Source organism: Anabrus simplex, chromosome 4 (assembly GCF_040414725.1).
Source record: "Anabrus simplex isolate iqAnaSimp1 chromosome 4, ASM4041472v1, whole genome shotgun sequence".
In the NCBI taxonomy this organism is placed as follows: Eukaryota; Metazoa; Arthropoda; class Insecta; order Orthoptera; family Tettigoniidae; genus Anabrus; species Anabrus simplex.
Window position 1 is genome coordinate 369,161,216 of NC_090268.1, and position 23,710 is coordinate 369,184,925.

At 43.0% G+C, this 23,710-nt stretch overlaps 1 non-coding gene across 1 annotated transcript; it reads left to right on the top strand.

Moving 5' to 3' along the window:
- The first annotated feature begins 22,302 nt into the window (after positions 1-22,302).
- On the top strand, positions 22,303-22,375 carry TRNAA-AGC (transfer RNA alanine (anticodon AGC)). The gene has a single exon. It is a non-coding gene; the product is annotated as a tRNA-Ala (tRNA).
- The last annotated feature ends 1,335 nt before the right edge of the window (positions 22,376-23,710 follow it).

Sequence of the window (23,710 nt, forward strand, 5' to 3'; positions counted from 1 at the left end):
TGGTGAAACATCACTTTATCGTTCAAACTTACCTTGCATTCACGTTTTCATTCTAAGAACTTCAGCATTACTCCGATAAGCTTGAAGATTTAGGTGGCTTTTGATACCATAATCCATGCCAGGGGACGTCTAGTTTCATGTGAAATTCGGACCACAGGAACTTATCATTTTGATTAATTAATTAATTAATTAATTAATTAATTAATTAATTAATTAATTAATTTAATTCCTTTACTCTCCAGGGTTGATTTTTCCCTCGGGTCTCAGCGAGGGATCCCACTTCTACCGCCTCAAGGGCAATATCCTGGAACGTAAGACATTTGGTCGAGTATACAGCTAGGGAGGAGGACCAGTACCTCGCCCAAGCGATCTCTCCTTGTATGTGGAACAGGGGCCTTGTGAGGGATGGGAAGATTGGAAAGGATAGTCAAGGAAGAGGGAAGGAAGTAACCGTGGCCTTATGTTAGGTATCATCCCGGCATTTGCTTGGAGAAATGTGGGAAACCACGGAAAAATCACTTCAAGGATGGATGAGGTGAATATCGAACCCCTATCTACTCATCTGACTTCCCGAGGCTGAGTGGATTCGGTTCCAGCCCTCTACCACTTTTCAAATTTCGTGGCAGAGCCCGGAACGAACCCAGGACTCCGGGGGCGTGGCAGATAATCACTAATCACTACACCACAGAGGTGGACACGTGACATTTTAAATAATATTTAATCGTTCACTAGAGATACATGCTGTCTCAAGTTTACAAGATATACAGAACGAAGGACAGAAACAAAGTAAATAAACCTAGTTACATAAAAACACAACACAAAAATACACGAATTCCTTCTAGTAATGTGATTTCAAGCCAACGTCCTATAGGTCGTTCTTTATAAAAGGGAGCGCAAATCTGTAATAGAAGACACACTGAAAATGCAATTGTTAAGACGTACACATACAGAAAGTGATTAGCCAAATTTGAGTTTCGAGTTAACAGTTTCCCTGTAATACATTTTATCTTGAATATGTATAACTAACTTGATAATTGATTTTAAAAATAGTCACTGAGCAATATGCAATTTGCTTTACGTCGCACCGACACAGATAGGTCTGATGGCGACGACAGGATAGGACTGGGAGTGGGAAAGAAGCATCCATGGCCTTTATTACTAAGGTATAGACCCAACACTTGATTTGCGTAAAAAAATGAAAACTACGGAAAATCATCTTCAGGGCTGCCAACAGTGGGGGTTCGAACCCACCGTCTCCTGAATGCAAGCTGATAGCTACGTTGCAATAAATAAACCGATTCCTAAGAATGTTCACTATTCATCTTCAGATTCACATCTTGTTGGCAGTAAAACAGTAAAGTAGGACGACCTCTAATCCAGTGTGGAAGTGGCAATTGTTTCTCAAGGGCGAAGGACATAGCACCAGACACTTGTAACTTTTTCAAGAAAGTCTTGGCCTATTGCGATAACGTATTTCAGTGTTTCTATTTTAAGTTCACAGTATAATATCGAATGTAATAAGGAGCACTGGTGACGATACGGAGAACTTTCTATTGGACGGATTGCAGTCACCTGGCAGTGGCTCGAGCAACTTCTCCCCAGACCCTACAAACTTAGGTGTGTAAAGGACGTAACAGTGATTTGAACAAAAGTAACCCGCATTATAATTTTGAGGGATGATTTCCAGTTTAGGAACGGATAACATTTTGTTAGTCTTGTGTAGTCTGGAATCTTTTTAATGTGGCTAAACGACAGTCGGGGCATATTTCCAGGTACTTCACTGTTTTTTCATTAGATGTAAATGGTATGGCTGTTTCATTTAAAATTATTGATGGTGGTGGCGATTAACGTTGAAGGGTAAGCATCGTGGTTTCAAATTTCAGTACATTCAGTGAAATTCTCCAATCCTCCAACCAAGCTGATATGATTCCCAGTGTCTCTTGTAGGCGCCGAGTAAATGTTGTGGTGTGATGTGACAACAGCCGTACCATCTAGATACATTGCGATTTTGATGATAGAAGCGTTGTAGTACTGAAGAATGGTGGATCAAGAGTAGAATCCTTGAGGGACTCTAGTTTTGAAGGGGCTAGATATACAGTTCGTGGAGTTGATGCGAACGCTAAATTTGCGCTGACTCGAGAGACTGTAGATAATTCTGTATATGTAACGCCTGATTCCGATTGTATGCATTTTTATAGTAGGCCTTTGTGCCAAACCTAATCAAATGCTTTTGTAAAATTGAAGAACGCTGCAGTGAGATAAGATAATACGCGTTTCCCATAATCTCTGAAACCACAGATTCGGAAGAGGATATTGTTTATTGTAATATTTTTGATGCATGCAGTATACAAAAGTTGATAACCTAACCGAACCCTAACCCCATATCACTAGAGCCCTGAAGGGCCTTGGCCTACCAAGCGACCGCTGCTCAGCCTGAAGGCCTGCAGATTACGAGGTGTGGTGTAGTCAGCACGAAGAATCCTGTCGGCCGTTATTCTTGGCTTTCTAGACCGGGTGATAACCTATAGCATAATTATAGAACACAAAGAAAAATATTCCCAGGAAACATCATAAACCAAATGTAACATTTAAATAATTCAGGAATTGAGTAGAGGAAGAATGGCCTGAAATTATTTTTGGAAACATTGTGTTAATAAATTGAACTTCAAATAAAACAAAAGAAAAACAACAACAACAAAAAGAAACCATGAGACTTCTCGGTTACGCTATATAGGTATGTTGGATACTATGGAAACGTAAACCTACAAGGTGAGGGTAATCACAGCAGTTATCCTCAGTCCCTTCAAACCAAGTCCGACATCACAAATGAATATTGTTGTTGTTGGTGGTTGTGTTTAAGTCATCAATACACAGACTGGTTTGATGTAGCTCTTCATGCCACCCTATCCTGTGCTAAACTTTTCATTTCTACGTAACTACTGCATCTTATATCTGTTCTAATCTGCTTGTCATATTCATATCTTTGTCTACCCCTACCGTTCCTTCAGCCTACACTTCCCTCAAAAACCAACTGAACAAGTACTGGGTGTCTTAAAATATGTGTCCTACCAATCTGTCCCTTCTTCTCGTCAAATTTATCCAAATCGATCTCCTCTCACCAATTCGATTCAGTATCTCTTCATTCGTGATTCTATCTATCCATCCCACTTTCAGCATTCTTCTGTAACAGCACATTTCAAAGGTTTCTATTCTCTTTCTTTCTGAGCTACTTATCGTCCATGTTTCACTTCCATACAATGCCACGCTCCAGACGAAAGTCATCAGAAACATATTTCTAATTCCTATATTAGTATTCGATGTGAGCAAATTTCTTTTATTAAGAAAGATCTTCGTTGCTTGTGCTAGTCTGCATTTTATGTCCCTACTTCTGCCATCATTAGTAATTCTACCACTCAAGTAACAATATTGATCTACTTCCTTTAAGACTTCGTTTCCTAATCTAATATTATCTGCACCACTTGATTTCGTTCGACTGCACTCCATTAGTTTAGTTTTGGAATCACCGAGCTCGATAGCTGCAGTCGCTTAAGTGCGGCCAGTATCCAGTAATCGGGAGATAGTGGGTTCGAGCCCCACTGTCGGCAGCCCTGAAGATGATTTTCCGTGGTTTCCCATTTTCACAGCAGGCAAATGCTGGGGCTGTACCTTAATTAAGGCCACGGTCGCTTCCATCCTATTCCTAAGCCTTTCCTATCCCATCGTCGCCATAAGACCTACCTGTGTCGGTGCGACACAAAGAAAAAAAAAAAGTTTTGGACTCACCGATCTTCATATTGCAGGCCTACTTCTTACCCAAGACTCCGTCCACACCATTCAGCAATTTATCAAAATCTTCTGAAATCTCAGGAAATATAACAATATCATTAACAAATCTCAGGATTTGATTTCATCTCACTGGATTGTAATCCATTTCCCATATTCCTCTTTGATTTCCTTTACTGATTGTTCTACATCAATATTGAAAATAAGGTGGGGGGATATTAATTGCAGCCTTGCCTCACTCCTTTTGGATTGCTGCTTCTTTTTTAAAAGTCGTCGATTCTTAACACTGCAGACTGGTTTTTATACAGATATCAACATATTCTTCGTTATCGGTGTCTGATACCGATCACCTTCAGAATCTCAAATAGCTTGGTCCAATCAACATTATCGAATGCCTTTTCTACATCTTCGAGATTGTCCTTCTTAATTCGATCGTCTGAGATCAGACGTAAAGTCAGGGTTACTTCACGTGTTCACGTGTATAAAACTATATTATCAAAGAATGCTGCAATAGTGTGATGTTTGAGCTCGAGATTTCTTTCTAATTCTGCAATACGCAACAGTTGGTGGATAGTCAAATATCTCTAACGGAAGCCGAATTGATGATGTAGAAATAGCTTGACAACGGAAGTGGCATTATATAGATCAGAATGCTGGATTGGGTGGATGAATTCATCAGACAGTGCAGGAGTTCATTATTACCTCTCTAGCCTCTCTCTATTTCATGGAATTCAAGCTCACAGATTCCTCATTAGCATGTAAACTAGAAGAAGCCAAACGTGCATGCAAATGGAGGCGAAAGTAGAGTTAAGACGGGCTGTTTGTGAGATGTAGTGAGTGCAATGTGAGTTTATGTGGGGACGAGCTTTTTGTGTGGACGGCTCCTTAGCTGAATGATCAACACATCAAGTCGGGGATTTTAACTGAGTACAGATAATTCCATTAGCTTGGGGACTTGCGTCTTCGTTCGTAAAATTTTCGTGTACGCACAAAATACTACACTACATCTTTCATCAGAGAAGCATGTAATAGCGAATACATTCCTCCATTTAGGATTTGTGTCAAGAATGGAATCTGGCAGTAAAACGAGGCTTAATCTACAAGAAGTGAATGGAAAAAGTCGAAAAGAAGAAGACCGAGAGAGTTGGCCATGCGGTTAGGGTCACGCAGCTATGAGCTTTCATTCGGGAGATAGTGGGTTCGAACCCCACTATCGGCAGCACTGAAGATGGTTTTCCGTGGTTTCCGATGTTCACACCACGAAATTGGTGGGGCTGTACCTTAATCAAAGCACGGTCGCTTCCTTCCCACTCCTTGCCCTTTCCTATCCTATCGTCGCCATACGACCTATACTGTCTGTGTCGGTGTGACGAAAGCAAAAACTATTAAAAAAAATGTAATAATAATAATAATAAAAGAAGAAGTGTAGTGGATGCTCGCTATCAGACGGGCAGGGGTCAAGTCTGGGTAACAGAGAGTAGTGTTGAAACTCAATACAGCGACTGGTGTCTCCTCGAGGCATACATTAGTAATAGAACGCCAACGTGCGTCCTCGGTGCTGTAGAGTTGTAAACACCTAGCTTGGCCTTCTCAGCCACCGTTGCCGCTCTTGCTCAATATCCCAGCATCATCCGACTTTTATGGTCCTCCTTTCGGTACTCAGCAGCTAAAATTTAGTTTACAGGAATTTTTTTTTTAAATTTCTTCTCTCTTTCTTCCCTCCTTTCATAATCTGTTTACCTTCCAGGGTTGGTTTTTCTCTCGGAATTACCGAGGGACCCCACCTCTACCACCTCAAGGGCAGTGTCCAGGAGCGTGAGACGGTGGGTCAGGGATAAAACTGAGGAGGAGAAAAAGTACCTCCCCAGGCTTCATCATCTGCTATACTGAACAGGGGCCTTGTGGAGGGGATGGGAAGATTGGAAGGGATAGACAAGGAAGAAGCAAGGAAGCGGCCGTGGCATTAAGTAGGGTACCATCCCGGTATTTGCCTGGAGGGAGAAGTGGAAAACCATAAAAAATCACTTCGAGGACGGTTGAGGTGGGAATCGAACCCTCCTCTACTGCCGAGGATGAGTGGGCCCCGTTCCAGACATATACCACTTTTCGAATTTCTTTTCTTTCTTCTTGCTATTTGCTTTACGTCGCACCGACACAGACTGGTCTTATGCAGACGATGGGATAGGAAAGGCCTAGGAATGGGAAGGGAGCAGCCGTGGCCTTAATTAAGGTACAGCCCCAGCATTTGCCTGGTGTGATAATAGAAAACCACGAAAAACCATCTTCAGGGCTGCCGATAGTGTGATTCGAACCCACTATCTCCCGGATGCAACCCCTAACCGCACGGTCAACTCACCCGTTCAAATTTCGTGGCAGAGCTGGGAATCGAACCCGGGCCTCCGGGGGTGACAGCTAATCACCCTATCCACTACACCACAGAGGCGGACTATTTTTTTATACAGTTTGTTTTTCGTCGCTCTGACACAGATAATTCTTAAGGCGACGATGGGAGAGGATAGGCTTAGGAGTGGTAAGGAAGCATCCGTGGCCTGAATTAAGGTACATACCCAGCATTTCCTTGGTATGAAAATGGGAAACCACGGAAAACCACCTTCAGGGCTGCCGACAATGGGGCTCGAAACCCCTGTATCCCAGATGCAAGCTCACAGCTGTACACAGGTGTACAGGAAAGATATATCCTACATAAAATGCCATGAATCATATTCGACACCTTAATTTATCATTCTAGACGATTACCTTGTTATAATACGAAGCATATGCGAATCTGTTTCGGTTTTACGACCCGATGCCTTCCCCGACACAAACCGTATGTGGAGGGATAAATTTACTATTGCGTGTTTCTGTCGTGGTGAGTAGTACGGTGTGAATGTGAAGAAAAATATGTAGAGACAAACACAAACCCGCAGTCCCCAAGCCATAAGAATTAACGGCACAAAGTTATAATATCCGTCCCGGACAGAAATCGAATCCGGGGCCAATTGAAAGGAAGGCAAGCACTTTGACTATTCAACCAAGGAGCAGAGCACGATGCTACGAAAACTGTATTTATACATTTACTGTAAAGCTGTATGGGTAGTCCTGTGTTTAACTTAATGATCCGTTTGTAAAATGGACGCTCCTACATCTGGAATTAAATAAATAAATCTTTGTACAAGAGTGTCCGCCTCTGTGGTGTATTGGTTAGTGTGATTAGCTGCCATCCCCGGAGGCCCGGGTTCGATTCCCGGCTCTGCCACGAAAATTGAAAAGTGGTACGAGGGTTGGAACGGGGTCCACTCAGCCTCCAGAGGTCAATTGAGTAAAGGTGGGTTCGATTCCCACCTCAGCCATCCTCGAAGTGGTTTTCCGTGGTTTCCCACTTCTTCTCCAGGCAATACCGGGATGGTACCTAACTTAAGGCCACGGCTGCTTCCTTCCTTGTCCATCCCTTCCTTCTTCCCATCCCCTAGAAGGCCCCTGTTCAACATAGCAGGTGGGGCCGCCTGGGCAAGGTACTGGTCATCCTCCCAGTTGTATCCTCCGACCAAGAGTCTGAAGCTCCAGGACACTGCCCTTGAGGCGGTAGAGGTGTGATCCCTCGCTGAGTCCGAGGGAAAAACCGACGCGGGAGGATAGACAGATAAAGAAGAAGTACAAGAGTTATTTCTCAGTATGGAAATTTTCCTTAGATCTTGTTCAGGAAGCAGCTCGTATTTGAAAAAGATCAAGCAAAGAAACTCATTCAAAGAAAGCATATGTATAAGCTCTAATTCCAATCTCAATCACCCAGCACCTTCAGCAACAGAACCGAAGTCTTATGCTAAATATCCTATGACGGGGCAAGTATGTATGATATGAACTGTGTAACGGTTTAAATCCCGTTACAAGATGATATCTGTATTTTTATTATTATTATTATTTTCTTCTTCTTCTTATTATTATTATTATTATGTCAGTATTATTATTATTTTATCTGTGAGATTACTATTATTTTGTTGTAATTCTTATTCAATTCAATTTTACAATGCTTGTCGCTTGCAGGATTGTACTTAGATGTATGCATATATACGTGTGTGTAAAATAACACTCAATACATGTACAGTGAGAATTGTTATATGTCAGATGTTGGATATGGCATCGTTATATTGTGCTATACTACTGGCGATTCTGCCAAGTCATTGCCACGTCATGGCTACGTCATCGTGAGCTTTTAGCATTTCGCTCAGGGACTCAGCCGCCCCAGGGGATTTCACCATTACATGCAACGGTTTGAGGCGTTGTGGGAGTATGTCATTGTTATTTCTGGAGATTACGTAGCTGTGTCAACCAACGTCTATGAAAGGTGGATGCATATTGTAGCGTCAGTCATTAGTTAAACGGAAGCTGAACAGTGAAGAAGTCTACTAGATGAAGAGGCCTCAGTCGGTCAGTCAACGAGTGTGAACGAGAGATGGAGAAGACTCAGTGAGCCATTAATCATTGGCCATTGAGAGAGTGAGGCCAAAGTTAGTTGGTCACTTAGTTGAAGACACGGACGCAAGGGATTACCATGGAGTCAGAGAGGGCAACCCTGGACCTGCCATGAGGTAATACCATATTGACTTACAAAGAAGTCAGATGATATGGAGAAGAAGCGGTCACAAGGATGTATCACCAAGTTAGGCGTGACACATCTACAGTAAACACCAGATCAAAGGATTACGTCGTAATTACACTCAAAGTGTTGAAGGTACAGTCAAGTGAATCAGTGAGGGATATATTTCGTATAAATTGTTAAATGTCCGGTCAAGAAGAATTCAAATTCATGCCTAGTTTCTTTCAGTTGCAATGTCATAATTTCATATTCTCATCTGTTTTCTCGCAACAAGACTCACTATTTTTTATATATTATTTAAAGAATATATTTTGTTCTATCAAACGAATTCATAGTTTTATTTCAATGACAGTAAAATATCTTAACCTCAAAATGAATGGGGAAACCAGAACTTATATGGTATGTTGTCAAAAGTAAGCTTATTACCCCACACCCTAGAGATAGTCAAGAGTCTCATTCTATTATTGCTGTACTGAGTGGCAGCTGGCGCCCTTCAAATAACGTATGTGTAAGTAAGCAGGTAACAAGTAAGTGTGAGTACAAGGTCCGACGAGTGTGTATTTTATTTAATGAATATTAATTTTCAGATTTTCCATTTTAAATGCAAATATTCAGATTTTTCAAGTTAAATGCAGTTTTATAATATTTGTAAAATTAGTCAGCGATTTAGGAATGTCTCAACTGTTGTTACGAATTTTGTAAGTTTTAGCGGTGAACTGCAAAGAATAAAATATGTAACGTCCGGGCCATAGAGCCCCTTGGAGAAGTGGAAGATAATGTTTTCCACTATCCGTAACCTCAGAACTAAGTGGGATAGTGATTAGATCTACACCCGGTCGCCTTTGCCCGCAGGAATTTCTTCGGTACCGGAATTCATTTTTGGTGTAAACTGAATAAATCTCAGCAGCATAATACTATGACATATACATATTACTGTGGTCAAATGGATAATAATGGATGATTTACGTTGTATTTTGAATCTCAGTTCAGTTTTGCAGTATACTGGTAACACCAAACTGGAGGAAATAATAATATTCAGCATGATAGTGAGCTATATTTTTGTTGATTGAGATCGTATTATCTATGCTGGTGTTGCTCATGAACAGGAAAAGGACCACTTGAGTTGATTGGCTGTTTCGTGCGTTCCTAATCATATTCAGGAACTTGAAAGTTTTAAAAATGCATTTTTGTCCTTCAAAATGTTACGTAAGAAGAAAGTTGTTGCAAATTAAATTTTGAATAATTTTGAATACGTGACATGCTTTTAGAATACCCATATCAAGTCAGATATTTATAATTCCATATCCCACGTTTTTTCTTTTGTTCTTTCTGACAAGTTGCTTTTACGTCACATCGACACAGATAGGTCTTATGGCGACGATGGGATAGGAAAAGTCTCAGAGTGAGAAAGAAGTGGCCGCAGCATTAATTAAGGCCTGGTACGCTTGGTATGCCTGGCATGAGAATGGGAAACCACAGAAAATCATCTTCAGAGCTGCCGATATGACCCATGTTTCCTTATAACTTGTGTTAAAAATAAAAATACCGTTTTGAAAGAAAATATATGGAGACTTCACTGAGTCTAGAAGCTGGATTTAATTAGGAGGTGTTTGGTCGGTTTTACATGCCATACGTAATGCAGATATTATGGAAAACTGATTTAATTTCCTGCTTATTATAGATATAATTGTTACAGAAAGAGGAACATTTCTTGATTCTGAATAAATTATAGATAACATTCCTATTGTGTTAATATAGAGATTGCTTTCTGGATCACCCCATCACTCACAGCACTCAATGAGCCTGTAATATATCTTGCACCATCAAACCATTCAAATGCTGACAGAGGCTTCGAGAGACACGATTTACTGCACAAAGCTACATTAGTTTTAATTCTGGCAGTGGAACAGCAAAACATTTGGATATGAAATAAGCGGACTATAAGAGGAATAAAAAACTGGCTGTAGGTCCCAGACGCCGAGGTGATCAACGCGGTAGAAGGAAGGGCAATGCATTATTTAGCGAGCAGCTAGGCCGCAGTGCTGCAGCGGGACCATAAAACGCGCTCAGGTCTCTCAACTCATTCCAATGATGCACGTTTTCTAGAGGACTTCATTATCGTGACACAGATCCTCACTAAGCAGTGAACTTGTTTAATGGACACCTTAATTCATTTAGACCTAGTCTCCTTTCTCACAAGTACAAAAATATATATTTTTAAGTACCGAGCGAGTTGGGCTTCCGGTTAGGGTCGCGCAGCTGTGAGCTTGCATTCGGGAGAGAGTGGGTGTGAAACCCACTGTCGGCAGCCCTAAAGATGGTTTCCCGCGGTGTCCCCGTTTTCACACAACGCAAATGCTGGGGCTGTACCTTAATTAAGGTCACGATCGCTTCCTTCCCACTCCTAGCTCTTTCCTGCCCCATTATCACAATAAGACATCTGTGTCGGTGCGAAGTTAGGCATCTTGTGAAAAAAATACACAGGCAAGCAACACAATGTTTAAAGCATCCTAAGGATATGAGCTACGAGTTTTATGTAAATAAAATGTAATAAACTATTAGAATATAGTCTTTATTTATTCCTATAAATGACAATCCTTTTCTTAATCATCGTTATCCGGCGGATTAGGTTAGAAGCTTGACTTTTTCGACCACTATGAGCGCTAATGTGAGTCAATGCATTGTTTCACTTAAGTTTGGTGTAAATATTTAAAAAACCGCCTGAGAGTACTGAACCAAGGAACACATTTACAGAAAGAATAATGTAAATAAGTTAAATTTCTGCGATTTGAATAAAAAGGAAACCGAGTAAAAATATAGTCCGCCTCTGTGGAGTAGTGGTTAGTGTGATTAGCTGCCACCCTCGGAGGCCCCGGTTCCATTCCCGGCTCTGCCACGAAATTTGAAATGTGGTACGAGGGCTGGAACAGGGTCCACTCAGCCTCGGGAGGTCAACTGAGTAGAGGGTGGTTCGATTCCCTCCTCAGCCATCCTGGAAGTGGTTTTCCGTAGTTTTCCACTTCTCCTCCAGGCAAATGCCGGGATGGTACCTAACTTAAGGGCAAGGCCGCTTCCTTCCCTATTGCTTGTCTATCCCTTCCAAACTTTCCATCCCCCACAAGGCCCCTGTTCAGCATAACAGGTGTGGCCGTCTGGGCGGGGTACTGGTCATCCTCCCCAGTTGTATCTTACGACCCAGAATCTGAAACTCCAGAACACTGCCCTTGAGGTGGTAGAGGTGGGATCCCTCGCTGAGTCCGAGGGAAAAACCGACCATGGAGGGTAAACAGATGAAGGAAAAGAAAAAGAAGACAACGAGTAAAAATAATCGATTTAGGCTGTTTTTTCTGAACTGCATTTAGGCCAAAAGTGATTTTTGAAGTTTGATTTCCTAGTTTGATAGGGCTATCCAAGACTCATTTATTGAGACCTTAACAGGCCCTTTAGCACTTCAACGTTCAGCACAACTGAGGAAATTATTTAATTTTACGTTTTTCGTAAAACCTTGTCTACTAAGTTATATTTTCTTGTTGAAAAGTGTAACCTTTGCCGCCTATATGTCCATCATCCTTTTAAATGTGGAACATGAGATTTATTTAGCGTATGGCTTATACAGACATAATCAGCAATATATACACATATTTACAGCTGAAAAACAAAGTAATTTGTGCTTCACAACTGAATATCAAGTTTTTCAATCCAACGTACAGCATCTGGAGATACCAGCAGGAAGTCATCTTCATCACCGTGATAGGCTGGAATCTTACATTCCCTGACGATATGATGAATGGTCTGGTGTGGAGCTCCGCAGTCAGAGTCTGCGTTAGGTAGCTTTTTCCACTTATGGAGAGCGGCTCTGCACTGGCCCACTGGCCATGAGAGAATACATGCCATTTGAATACAAGGGAGTGGGAACGCTTAGTATACAATCATCGTCCGACTCCTTGGCTGAGCTGTCAGCGTACTGCCCTTCAGTTTAGAGGGTTCCGGGTTCCCGGCCGGGTCAGTGATTTTATTAGCTTCTGATTAACTCTTCTGGTTTCGGGGCTGGATGTATGTGTCTGTTTTCATATTCAGACAACACAACACACTACCAACCACTACAGAAACACGCAATAGTTATTTATTACATCCATCGATACAGAGTTAGCGTCAGGAAAGGCCTTCGACCGTAAAACAGGGCCAAATCCACAATGTGCCGTAAAAGAAGACGCCACCATCCTGGGAGAGTACACATCCTAATCTCCTGAACTGATCCCTTCTTTCGTATTTCCTACCTGGCCTTCAGTCCTCTCAGGCTTCTTCCCTGTTGACATCACTTTATAGGGTCGATGACCTAGACGTTAGACCCTTTTAAACTAAAAGCATCATTGACATCAACATCACTTTAGTTTCGGAAATGTCAATTTTACCATGCTCGCTGAACCTTTTTTTCAAGCTCATAGATAATAGAACGCAGGCTTTCGGCAATATCTGCCATTTTCCATTTCAAACCTTGTTTAATTCAGTTGAAAATATTTCCTCGTTTATAGTTGCTGGGGATGGAGAAGCTTCATATCAAAAGAGGGCTAAAAATGTTTCATCATTTGTAACAATGAGTAATTTATACAACGATAGCTTCAAATGCCGAGTTGTATTTTTAGTAGATTCGATTGACTCAAAAGCAAATTTATTTTGTAGGTATGAACTACTTTCGTAAATTTAACTTGAAGTGTTCCAATGTACGGGTAATACCCATTCGTGGTGGTAGAGACATGCTCTGTTCGCTAAAACTTCATGTTTTCCATTCCCCATCAATTAGCTCAATGACTTATAATAGGGTCTTCAGTTGAGTCAATGCATCAATCAATCAATCAATCAATCAATCAATCAATCAATCAATCAATCAATCAATCAATCAATCAATCAATCAATCAATCAATCAATCAATCAATCAATCAATCAATCAATCAATCAATCAATCAATCAATCAATCAATCAATCAATCAATCAATCAATCAATCAATGACCTGCATTTATGGCTCCCGGCCAGGTGGCAGATTCCCGCGGTGAACTTTGTGACAATGAGGACCGAGGGTGCGGGTGCCGGCGAGAGGTGACAATGACGGTGGAGCTGCAACAATGTGGGCGATGCAGCAAGAAGGCTAACAATGTAAAGGCGTTTTGAATGACGCGGAAACGGAAAATGCACGATAATTCGTGCAGAATCTTTCGCGGTCTATAAAAGGAGCGAAGCTGGAGACGAGATGGTCGCGGGTCAGGTAAGAGATGGTCAGCAAGCCAGGAGTAAGTCATTCGAGAGTGTGACGCGAGTCTTGACGGTGCGGTGAATTCTTGGGACTGCTGTGGGAATGAACCTGCGCAGTAAGAGACTCTGTAGGAGAGCAGGAGGTCGACGGCTGCCAGGGCTGTCTGTTTTATAGTTTTTTATTTATTTACAATTTGCTATACGTTGCACAGACACATGGAGACGATGGGATAAGGAGAGGGAAGGAAGCGGCCGTGGCCATAATTAAGGTACAGCCCCAGCATTTGCCTCCTGATGTCTAAATGGAAAACCATTTCAGGGCTGCCGACAGTGGGGTTCGAATCGACTGTCTCCCGAATGCAAGCTGATAACTACGTGACCCGAACCGCACAGCAAATTGCTCGGTGTGTTTGTTCTTTAGTACAAGCTGAGTAAGGTGGAACACTCGAACTCGAGTGCACTTGTAAATAACTATAAACAGTAGTAAAAAAATTGAGTCTATAACATCTCTCATTTGTCATGTTATTTTTAAGAACCCTGAAAATCTGCCATAGTATTTTCAAATTATTCGATTGGGTTCATAATGTAAAGAACGTGGAGACCTCCGGTTAAGTCAAAGTAAAGCCTAAATAATTCAATGACTTGACCCTCGTCTTATATTTAACTAGCAAATATACCCGTGCTTCGCTACGGTATTCTACATTGTATACGGATATAGAAACAAATTCCTGTACATGCAGTGAATAAGACTTTTTTTAACTGCATGTCTCTTAGCGTTATCCAGAAACAGCAGGAGGAGGTTCCCATACGTTGATTCCAATGTACAGTGCGAGTTCCGGAGTTGCGATGATAACGGCAGGCTCACTTGCCTACTGCCATTCACAATCGAGTAGATAAGTTCTCATTATAATGGGTGGTCCCATTACCTACTGCGCGGTCACAATCGATTTGGGGAGTTTTCTTTACAATGACAGGCTCCATTTCATACTTCCAAACAGATTACAGTAGATAAGCTTTTAATATAATAGCAGGCACCTTCCCTACTGCCAGTTAAAATTGAGTTATGCTGTTATCATTATAATGACTGGCCTCTTTTATTAATGACAGTCACACCGAGTTGGTGAGTTTTCATTATAAAAGCAAGGCCACTATGCCTAATGCCAGTCACATTTTAGATGGATAGACTTGTTTATAGTGGCGGGAACACATGCCTAATCCAAAAACACAATCGGTTAGGGGCGTTTTGAACAAAATTGCATGCTCCCTTGACTTCTGCCAGTCAAATCGAGAATGGAATTGTTAATTACAATGGTAGTCCCTCCTTACTAATGCTAGTTACAAAGGAATTGGAGATCCATCCCTTTCCTACTGCCAGTCAAAGTCGATGTGGAAAGTAATCATTACAATAGCATACGCCCTCCTGCTGAGAGTCATTATCGATGTAAAATATTAATTACAGTGGCCATCATGCCCTTTCTATATCGCTACAGATCGACTTCAATGAATATACATACTGTAGATCGATATACGAAATATATGCATCTCCATCGAGTTCTTACTACATCTTCCCCATCTTAACATTCTTTGCGTTTCCATTACTTTTCAAATGCTCATGACAGACATACAAGGGCTCAAACATCCAACCTGCTCATCATCCCTCACCATCGAACTCCCGCATATAACAGCACATTCTCGGTGTTTGCCGCACGAGAATGGAATCCTTTACCGGACGACGTCAGAGGAATAACAACTACAGTGCCATTTAAAAGAGCGTTAAGAGGTACAGCAGGATGCGAGTGACCTGTGCATTTCTGGCCCTTCAGTGATCGTGCTACTACAATATCTTTACTAGCTATTATTATTATTATTATTATTATTATTATTATTATTATTATTATTATTATTATTATTATTATTATTATTATTATTATTGCTGTTGTATGTACGTCTCACTGTGGTGGAATTTTACTTGATTGTGTTTAAATTGTGTCTTCTAGTATTAATTACGGTAGTATTACTTACGACTTTAATGTATACTGATTGGTTTAGTGTAAGAGAAGGCCCAATGGCCATAACTACGCCAATAAAGACATTTATCTATCTATATTTACAATATTGCAAATTTTCACTTAAGGATTAACTGCTGCTAAACGACACGTTATATCGACAAACGGATTGTACCATAAGACACCTCATTTAGCGGTCTAAATGGCTGGTCTTAAGATATTTTCTCCTGTCTCATCTATTTATGGGTAAAATTGAGTTAGAAACGTTGAATAGGGTGAAATTTAGGTGGTTTTCTCACAGTGCATTACTTTTTTGTATTAATGTGACAGCTACAGACATAGTATTTGGCTGACGTATGGAAACTGGGTGGGCCAATGTTCGTGTAGAATTAAACGATTCTCTCCTTCATATAATTGATTCGAACTACGAATTATACGTGTACGAAGAGCAAAATTTACGTATAATCAAGAAATAGAGACAAATATAACATATAAGGAACAGAGATACGACGAAACATCATAGGACCAAAGTTGTAGATCACTCCAAATTGAACCGAGTGTGTCATCCGTTTTGTGATACGACTTACCGTTTAGCCGCAAAATACCTCGAAATAAATGTCAGCTCCAACATTACAATTGCCTCAAAATTCCGATACTTTTCGAGAGTAATATATGAAATATTAAAAGATCTCAGAAGCTCTCCGTCGATTACATACAGTATAAGTTTGCCAAATTTCAATTTTCTAGCTCGTCTGGCAGATTGTGTCTCAATGTTGTTTGGGATAGGTATTGGCGGGTGTGTGTGTGTAAAATGACAACTTTCAGGAAACTAAAGCTAACAAGAATGTAGATGGTCATTATTACACTTGAAACGGATAACTGCACGAAAATTTCGCCAAAATGGTCAATGTACAGACACACGGTCGTTATGATTTTATTAATATAGATTAGGAACCTGCTCTACGTACAACACCTTTTGGGCTATGTCCGCTGCACATAGCCTAAAGAACTGATCGTCCGTGATATCCCCCTTATTAATCCTCCTGTCAAAAAATGCACATGATAAAAAATGTTTTAGAAATGGATTTCCATCAAGGTTGGTCGATTTCCAGTCAGGTTGGTCCGGTATATATTATGGGAGGGTAAAATCACTATAATCCCCCAGTCCATTCCGGGAATTTGAAATGATATGGACCTTACAACCTACCTTTGGACATGTGGATGCTAAATATAAAGTTTCGTTGAAATATCTTCAGTAGTTTTCAAGTTATAAGTAGTACGCTTTACACGCACCCGCTCTTGAGTTAAGTCCGGTGGGACTTGTACCGAAAGGCGGTCCGTTAATGATATCTCCCTTATTAATCCTCGTATCGAAATGATGCACATGAGAGAAAAGGTTTAGAAATTAATTTTCACTAAAGCAGGTAGGTTTCTATTAAGTTTGGTTGTGTACATTTTGAGGGAGTGCAAAATCACGGTTTCAGTTTCGTATAAACCCCCAGTCAGTTCAGGGATTTAGAAACAATATTGGCCCTAAAACTTACCCAAGGACAGGTGGATTCTAAATATGAAGTTTGGTAGAATTATATCCGGTAGTTTTCAAGTTATAGACAAACAGACAAACAAACAGACAAACAAACGGACAAACTAACAGACACCAGAGGTAAAAGATATACAGATGGTCATTATTACACGTGAAACGGATAACTGTAGGGAAATTTCGCCCAAATAGTCAATGTACAGACACGCGGTCGTTACGATTTTATTTATATAGAAGATTAGGATTATTTGGTTAAAGACAACAGCACCAGGAAGAATAGCAGTAATCATGAGATCAGAGCGTTGTGTAGTAAACCAACTGTTGTACGGGCGGGGAGGAGACATTCGAGATGTTTTGGCCATACTTCGTGGAACGAGGGCTTTGTGCATCATGCTGTATATGGACAATCGAATGGAATAGGATCCTTCGGTAGACCTAGTAGAAATACCTAGGGATTTTTGGGAAGAAAGTTGAACTGGAGAACAATCTCCGGCCAGAAGATCATGACCAAGACTTATGGTTAAGGATTTTAGTCTCCATGGTTGAAACGAAATTGCAGCTTTGCGTTGAGTATGGCAAAAGGCTCTGTTTGCTTTGTTGTGAAATTTAATAATAATTATTATGTTATTGGCTTTACGTCCCACTAACTACTTTCACGGTTTTCGGAGACACCGATATGCTGGAATTTAGTCCCTCAGGAATTCATTTACGTGCCAGTAAATTTACCGACACGAGACAGACGTATACGAGCACCTTCAAATACCACCGGACCGAGCCAGGATGGAACCTAGAAAGTGGAGGTCAGAAGGCCAGCGCCGCAACGGTTTGAGGCATTGTGAAATTTATGCTTCCATATAAGGACTTTTGAAATCCGACTGGTTGGCTGAATGGTCAGCGTACTGGCCTTCGGTTCAGAGGATCCCGTTCTCGACTCTCGGCCGGGTCGGGGATTTTACTCACTTCTGATTAATTCTTCTGGCTTGGGGACGGGGGATTTGTGTCTGTCCCAACACTCTCCTCTTCATATTGACACAACACAACATAACACACTACACTATCAACCACCACAGAAACACGCAATAGTGGGCCAAATCCACATGTGCGACGCAACTCGCACCCGCGACCCCACAGGTGAGGGCAAAGCGGTGGGAAAATGAGAATAAGAAGAATAAGAATAAGGAACTTTTGAAGTGTGATTTAATCAGCCAAAACAACCATTAAGTGAGGATACTGAGTGTAGCATGTAGAACAATGGTCACCGCACCGAGTAGATTAGTTCAGTGCGTTGCGGCACGGCGTGTTATGGTTACTAAGTGCATATTCAGGAGGCCGGTGGTTTCGAATCCACTGTCGGCCATCCTGGAAGTGTATTTATTTTTCCATGATTACCCATTTCATCTACAGATAAATACCGGGATGGTACCTTCTCAAGACTGCGGCCTCTTCCTTCCTGTACCCTATATCCGCAAAGAGTACCTTCACACAGCGGTACATGTAACTCACTTCAGAGTGTAGAGCAAAAGCAGCTACAAAACTGGCCAGTCGAACATGTCCTCGGACACTTCCAACATTATAAGCCATGCTTTAAGAACTATCATGAAACATGGCGCCACCTCTGTGGTGTAGTGGTTAGCGTGATTAGCTGCCACCCCCGGAGGTCCGGGTTCGATTCCCGGCTCTGCCACGAAATTTGAAAAGTGGTACGAGGGCTGGAGCGGGGTCCACTCAGCCTCGGGAGGTCAACTGAGTAGAGGTGGGTTCGATTCCCACCTCAGCCATCCTCGAAGTGGTTTTCCGTGGTTTCCCACTTCACCTCCAGGCGAATGCCGGGATGGTTCCTAACTTAAGGCCACGGCCGCTTCCTTCCCTCATCCTTGCCTATCCCTTCCAATCTTCCCATCCCTCCACAAGGCCCCTGTTCACCATAGCAGGTGAGGCCGCCTGGGCGAGGTACTGGTCATACTCCCCAGTTGTATCCCCCGACCAAGAGTCTGAAGCTCCAGGACACTGCCCTTGAGGCGGTAGAGGTGGGATCCCTCGCTGAGTCCGAGGGAAAAGCCGAAACTGGAGGGTAAACAGATGATGATGATGAAACATGGCAGGCCCCAAGACCAGGCGTCTGTCTGTAAAGTCATCAAATAAAATGAGAGGCTGGTACGTACCTCAATGAGTATGCAAAACCGCAGAAACCTATGGCGACGCTATAATGAAGTGCAATAGCTGTTGCAGCATGTCTGACTCTATGAGAAACACCATTCGTAACAACCGGACAGAACAGTTATACTGAAACTCACCTCTACTACCACATCATACTCTCAGTCAGTCAGTCAGTCAACTTAAGGCGGCTACACACGTTACTGTATAACTGTGCGATTTAACTGCGAGGAACTGCGCATTAAAACTGAAAGCCCTATAGCCTCCACACGGTACAGATAACTGCGTCGATCGACAGAACTCATCAGACACTTATCAAAGCAACGGACGATGATGACGTACTAGGGGTGTTGGCCCTATGTGTGTGTATAATGAAAAAGCAAAAGGAGACACGCAGCGTGTGGTCTAAAGATTGGCTAATGCAGAGAAAGCAATATTCACACGTAACTTTATTAAATGAGTTACGCTTTGTTCATATAAGAAGTCCAATAGATGAAAGTACCACAGACGCGGAGTGTACAGTATATCTCGTCAGTGCCTCACCCCGTTATTTTAGATTGTTTAACTTTGTTTAACTCCTTTTTGTAAGAACTCCTAATATTATTAATCTTTTTTACAACTACGTTTCTGTTGGCTTTGCAGTCATTTAATTTATATTTTGCAATCAATTTAATGTAGGCGGCGTCTTTTCTGTTCCGATTGTGATAATCCTTTTTTTTTTTTTTGCTAGTTGCTTTACGTCGCACCGACACAGATAGGTCTTATGGCGACGATGGGACAGGGAAGGGTTAGGAGTGGGAAGGAAGCGGCCGTGGCCTTAATTAAGGTACAGCCCCAGCATTTGCCTGGAGTGAAAATGGGAAACCACGGAAAACCATTTTCAGGGCTGCCGACAGTGGGGTTCGAACCTACTATCTCCCGAATACTGGATTCTGTCCGCACTGCAGCTATCGAGCTCGGTGTGTGATAATCTTTAGACTTTGTCTGCCAGAGACAAGATTCATTTCTATAGCATTCAATGAAAGCTGCTAAATGCTCACGATATCCGCTTTGGTCTTCCTGAGACATTGTTATGATAACTAACTTAACGAGTGACTCACTTGAACTGAGCAAACGGCAGTCGCCACGGTCCACACGTTGCGATAAAACTGTGCAAACGCAATCGACACAGTTTTATTGGTTAGAAAAATGAACTTGCTCCGACGAACTGCAACGATTTACCATCCACACGTGAGATAAATCTCCGCAGTTTGGTTGGTGCAGTTAAATCGCACAGTTATACAGTAACGTGTGTAGCCGCCTTTACTGAGCGAGGGATCCCACTCTACATCTTCAAGGACAGTGTCCTTGAGCGTGAAGCATTTTGACGGGGATACAGCTGGAAAGAAGGACCTGCTATGGTGAATAGGGACCTTGTGGAGGATGGGAAGACTGGAAGGGGTAGGGAAAGAACAATGAAGGAAATAGCCGTGTGCCTTAAGTTAGGTACCATTTCGGCATTTGTTTGGAGACGAAGTGGGAAACAACGGAAAACCACTTAGAGGATGGCTGAGGTGGTAAACGAACTCAGAGACGGGCACATCATTCTACCACAGTCATAAATAAGTCGTATGTTCTGTATCTGTGGTGTAGTGGTTAGTGTGATTAGCTGCCACCCCCAGAGGTCCGGGCTCGACTCCCGGCTCTGCCACAAAATTTAAACGTGGTACGAAGACTGGAACTGGGTCCACTCAGCCTCGTGAGGTCAGCTGAGTAGAGGGGTTTCGATTTCCCACTTCAGCCATTCTCGAAGTGTTTTTCCGTGGTTTCCCACTTCTCCTCCACGCAAATGCCGGGATGGTACCCAACTCCCTTCCAATATTCCCAACCGCCCCCCCCCCACTGCAAGTCCCGGGTTCAGCATCGCAGACGAGGCCGCCTGGGCGAGGTACTGGTCCTCCTGCACGGTTGTGTCCCAGACCCAAAGTCTCACGCTCTATGACACTGACCTTGAGGTGGTAGAGAGGGGATCTCTCGCTGAGTCTGTGGGGAAAACCAACTTCAGAGGGTAAACGGATTAAGAAAGAAGGAAAGAAAGAAATATGTCGTTGGATGTTGCATTTTTCTTTGGTTTATTCCAAGAGGTCCGCCTCTGTGGTGTAGTGGTTAGCGTGAATAGCTGCCACCCCCGGAGGCCCAGGTTCGATTCCCGGCTCTGCCACGAAATTTGAAAAGTGGTACGAGGGCTGGAACGGGGTCCACTCAGCCTCGGGAGGTCAACTGAGTAGAGGTGGGTTCGATTCCCACCTCAGCCATCCTGGAAGTGGTTTTCCGTGGTTTCCCACTTCTCCTCCAGGCGAATGCCGGGATGGTACCTAACATAAGGCCACGGCCGCTTCCTTCCCTCTTCCTTGCCTATCCCTTCCAATCTTCCCATCCCTCCACAAGGCCCCTGTTCAGCATAGCAGGTGAGGCCGCCTGGGCGAGGTACTGGTCATACTCCCCAGTTGTATCCCCCGACCAAGAGTCTGAAGCTCCAGGACACTGCCCTTGAGGCGGTAGAGGTGGGATCCCTTGCTAAGTCCGAGGGGAAAACCGAACCTGGAGGGTAAACAGATGATGATGATGATGATTATTCCAAGAGACAGGTGCAGAAATACGGCGGCACTCGTCAAGAAATAACAATGCGTGTACACTATAAGCATACAACTAAACAGTCAGGCTTCACTTCTTCAACAGGTGTGCGACATCTAGTAGTTAACAAGTGATCACCGACCAGGTCACCAACTTTCAGGAGTGGATAAGGCACTAGCACCTCGGGTTGAACTGTGCCAAACAGGCGGGCTCTCCCCACCTCTTCCCGGTAGAGAAACTTACGTTAGGCGTGGCCTGTGCTCCAGTCAAGAACTTCTTACACACGCTCTCTGGGGGCGATGGAAAGAAATCGAGCGATTGTCAAGGCTTTATTAGACAAATCCTATACAACACTATGGTGTCTGGGGGCGTAGCTCAGATGGTAGAGCGCTCGCTTAGCATGTGAGAGGTACCGGGATCGATACCCGGCGCCTCCAGGTATTTTTTTTCCTTTGTCAAATATACCACTACATGCTGACAGGTTGGATATGTAATGTCGTGGTCTAACGCTGCATAGACATATATTACCTTTTGGTGACACTGGGATACGACTGGAGTGTTAAGGTACAGTCTCTGTATTAGTCTGGTGTTTTCAGGACTAAAGACTACAGGGTTCAGAACCCATCAGGTCCCGAATGCAATAACTCCTACACGACTCTTACCGCGTAGCTATCTCGCGCGTAAAGATCTGAATTCTATTTAGTAGTAAATTGGAATGTCTGCCTCTGTGGTGTAGTGGTTAGTGTGATTAGCTGCCACCCCCGGAGGCCGGGGTTCGTTTCTAGGCTCTGCCACGAAATTTGAAAAGTGGTACGATGGCTGGAACGGGGTCTATTTAGCATCGGGAGGTCAACCGAATAGAGGTGGGTTCGATTCCCACCTCAGCCATCCTGGTAGTGGTTTTCCGTGGTTTTCCACTTCTCCTCCAGGCAAATGCCGGGATGGTACCTAACTTAAGGCAACGGGCCGCTTCCTTCTCTCTTCCTTGTCTATCCCTTCCAACCTTCCCATCCCCCCACAAGGCCCCGGTTCAGCATAGAAGGTGAGGCCGCCTGGGTGAGGTCCTGGTTCTCCTTCCCAGTTGTAACTCCCGACGCAGAGTCTCACACTCCAGGACACTGCCCTTAAGGCGGTAGAGGTGGGATCCCTCGCTGATTCCGAGGGAGAAGCCAATCCTGGAGGGTAAACCGATTAAGAAGAGGAAGTAAAGTCGAACTCTACCAAAGGATTCATATTACTACTACTACTACTAATAATAATAATAATACCACTACCACCGAACGACTTGGTGCGGTTAGGAGCGCGCAACTGAGAGCTTGCATTCGGGAGATAGTCGGTTTGAACCCCACTGTCGGCAATCCTGAAGATATTTTCGCAGGCAATTAACACAGCCGCTTCCTTCGCACTCCTAGCCCTTTCCAATTTCATCGGACTCAGCGAGGGATACCAACTCTGCCGCGACAAGTGCAGCGTCCTGGAGGGTGAGGCATTATGCCGTGGTATACAAATGAGGAAAGGGAGCAGTACCTCGCCCGGGAGGCCTCAGCTACTGTGCTGAACAGGGAACTAGTCAAGGATGGGAAGATTGGAAGGGTTAGGCAAAGAAGAAAGGAAGCGGCCGTGGCCTTAAGTTAGGCACCATCCAGGCATTTGCCTTGGAAACCACGGTAAACCACTTCGAGGGTGACTGAGGAGGAAATCGAACATCTCATTACGCACGAGGGGAACCCGCCAAGTGTAACAAGTCGATTTCCCAGAAACTCCGCTCAGCG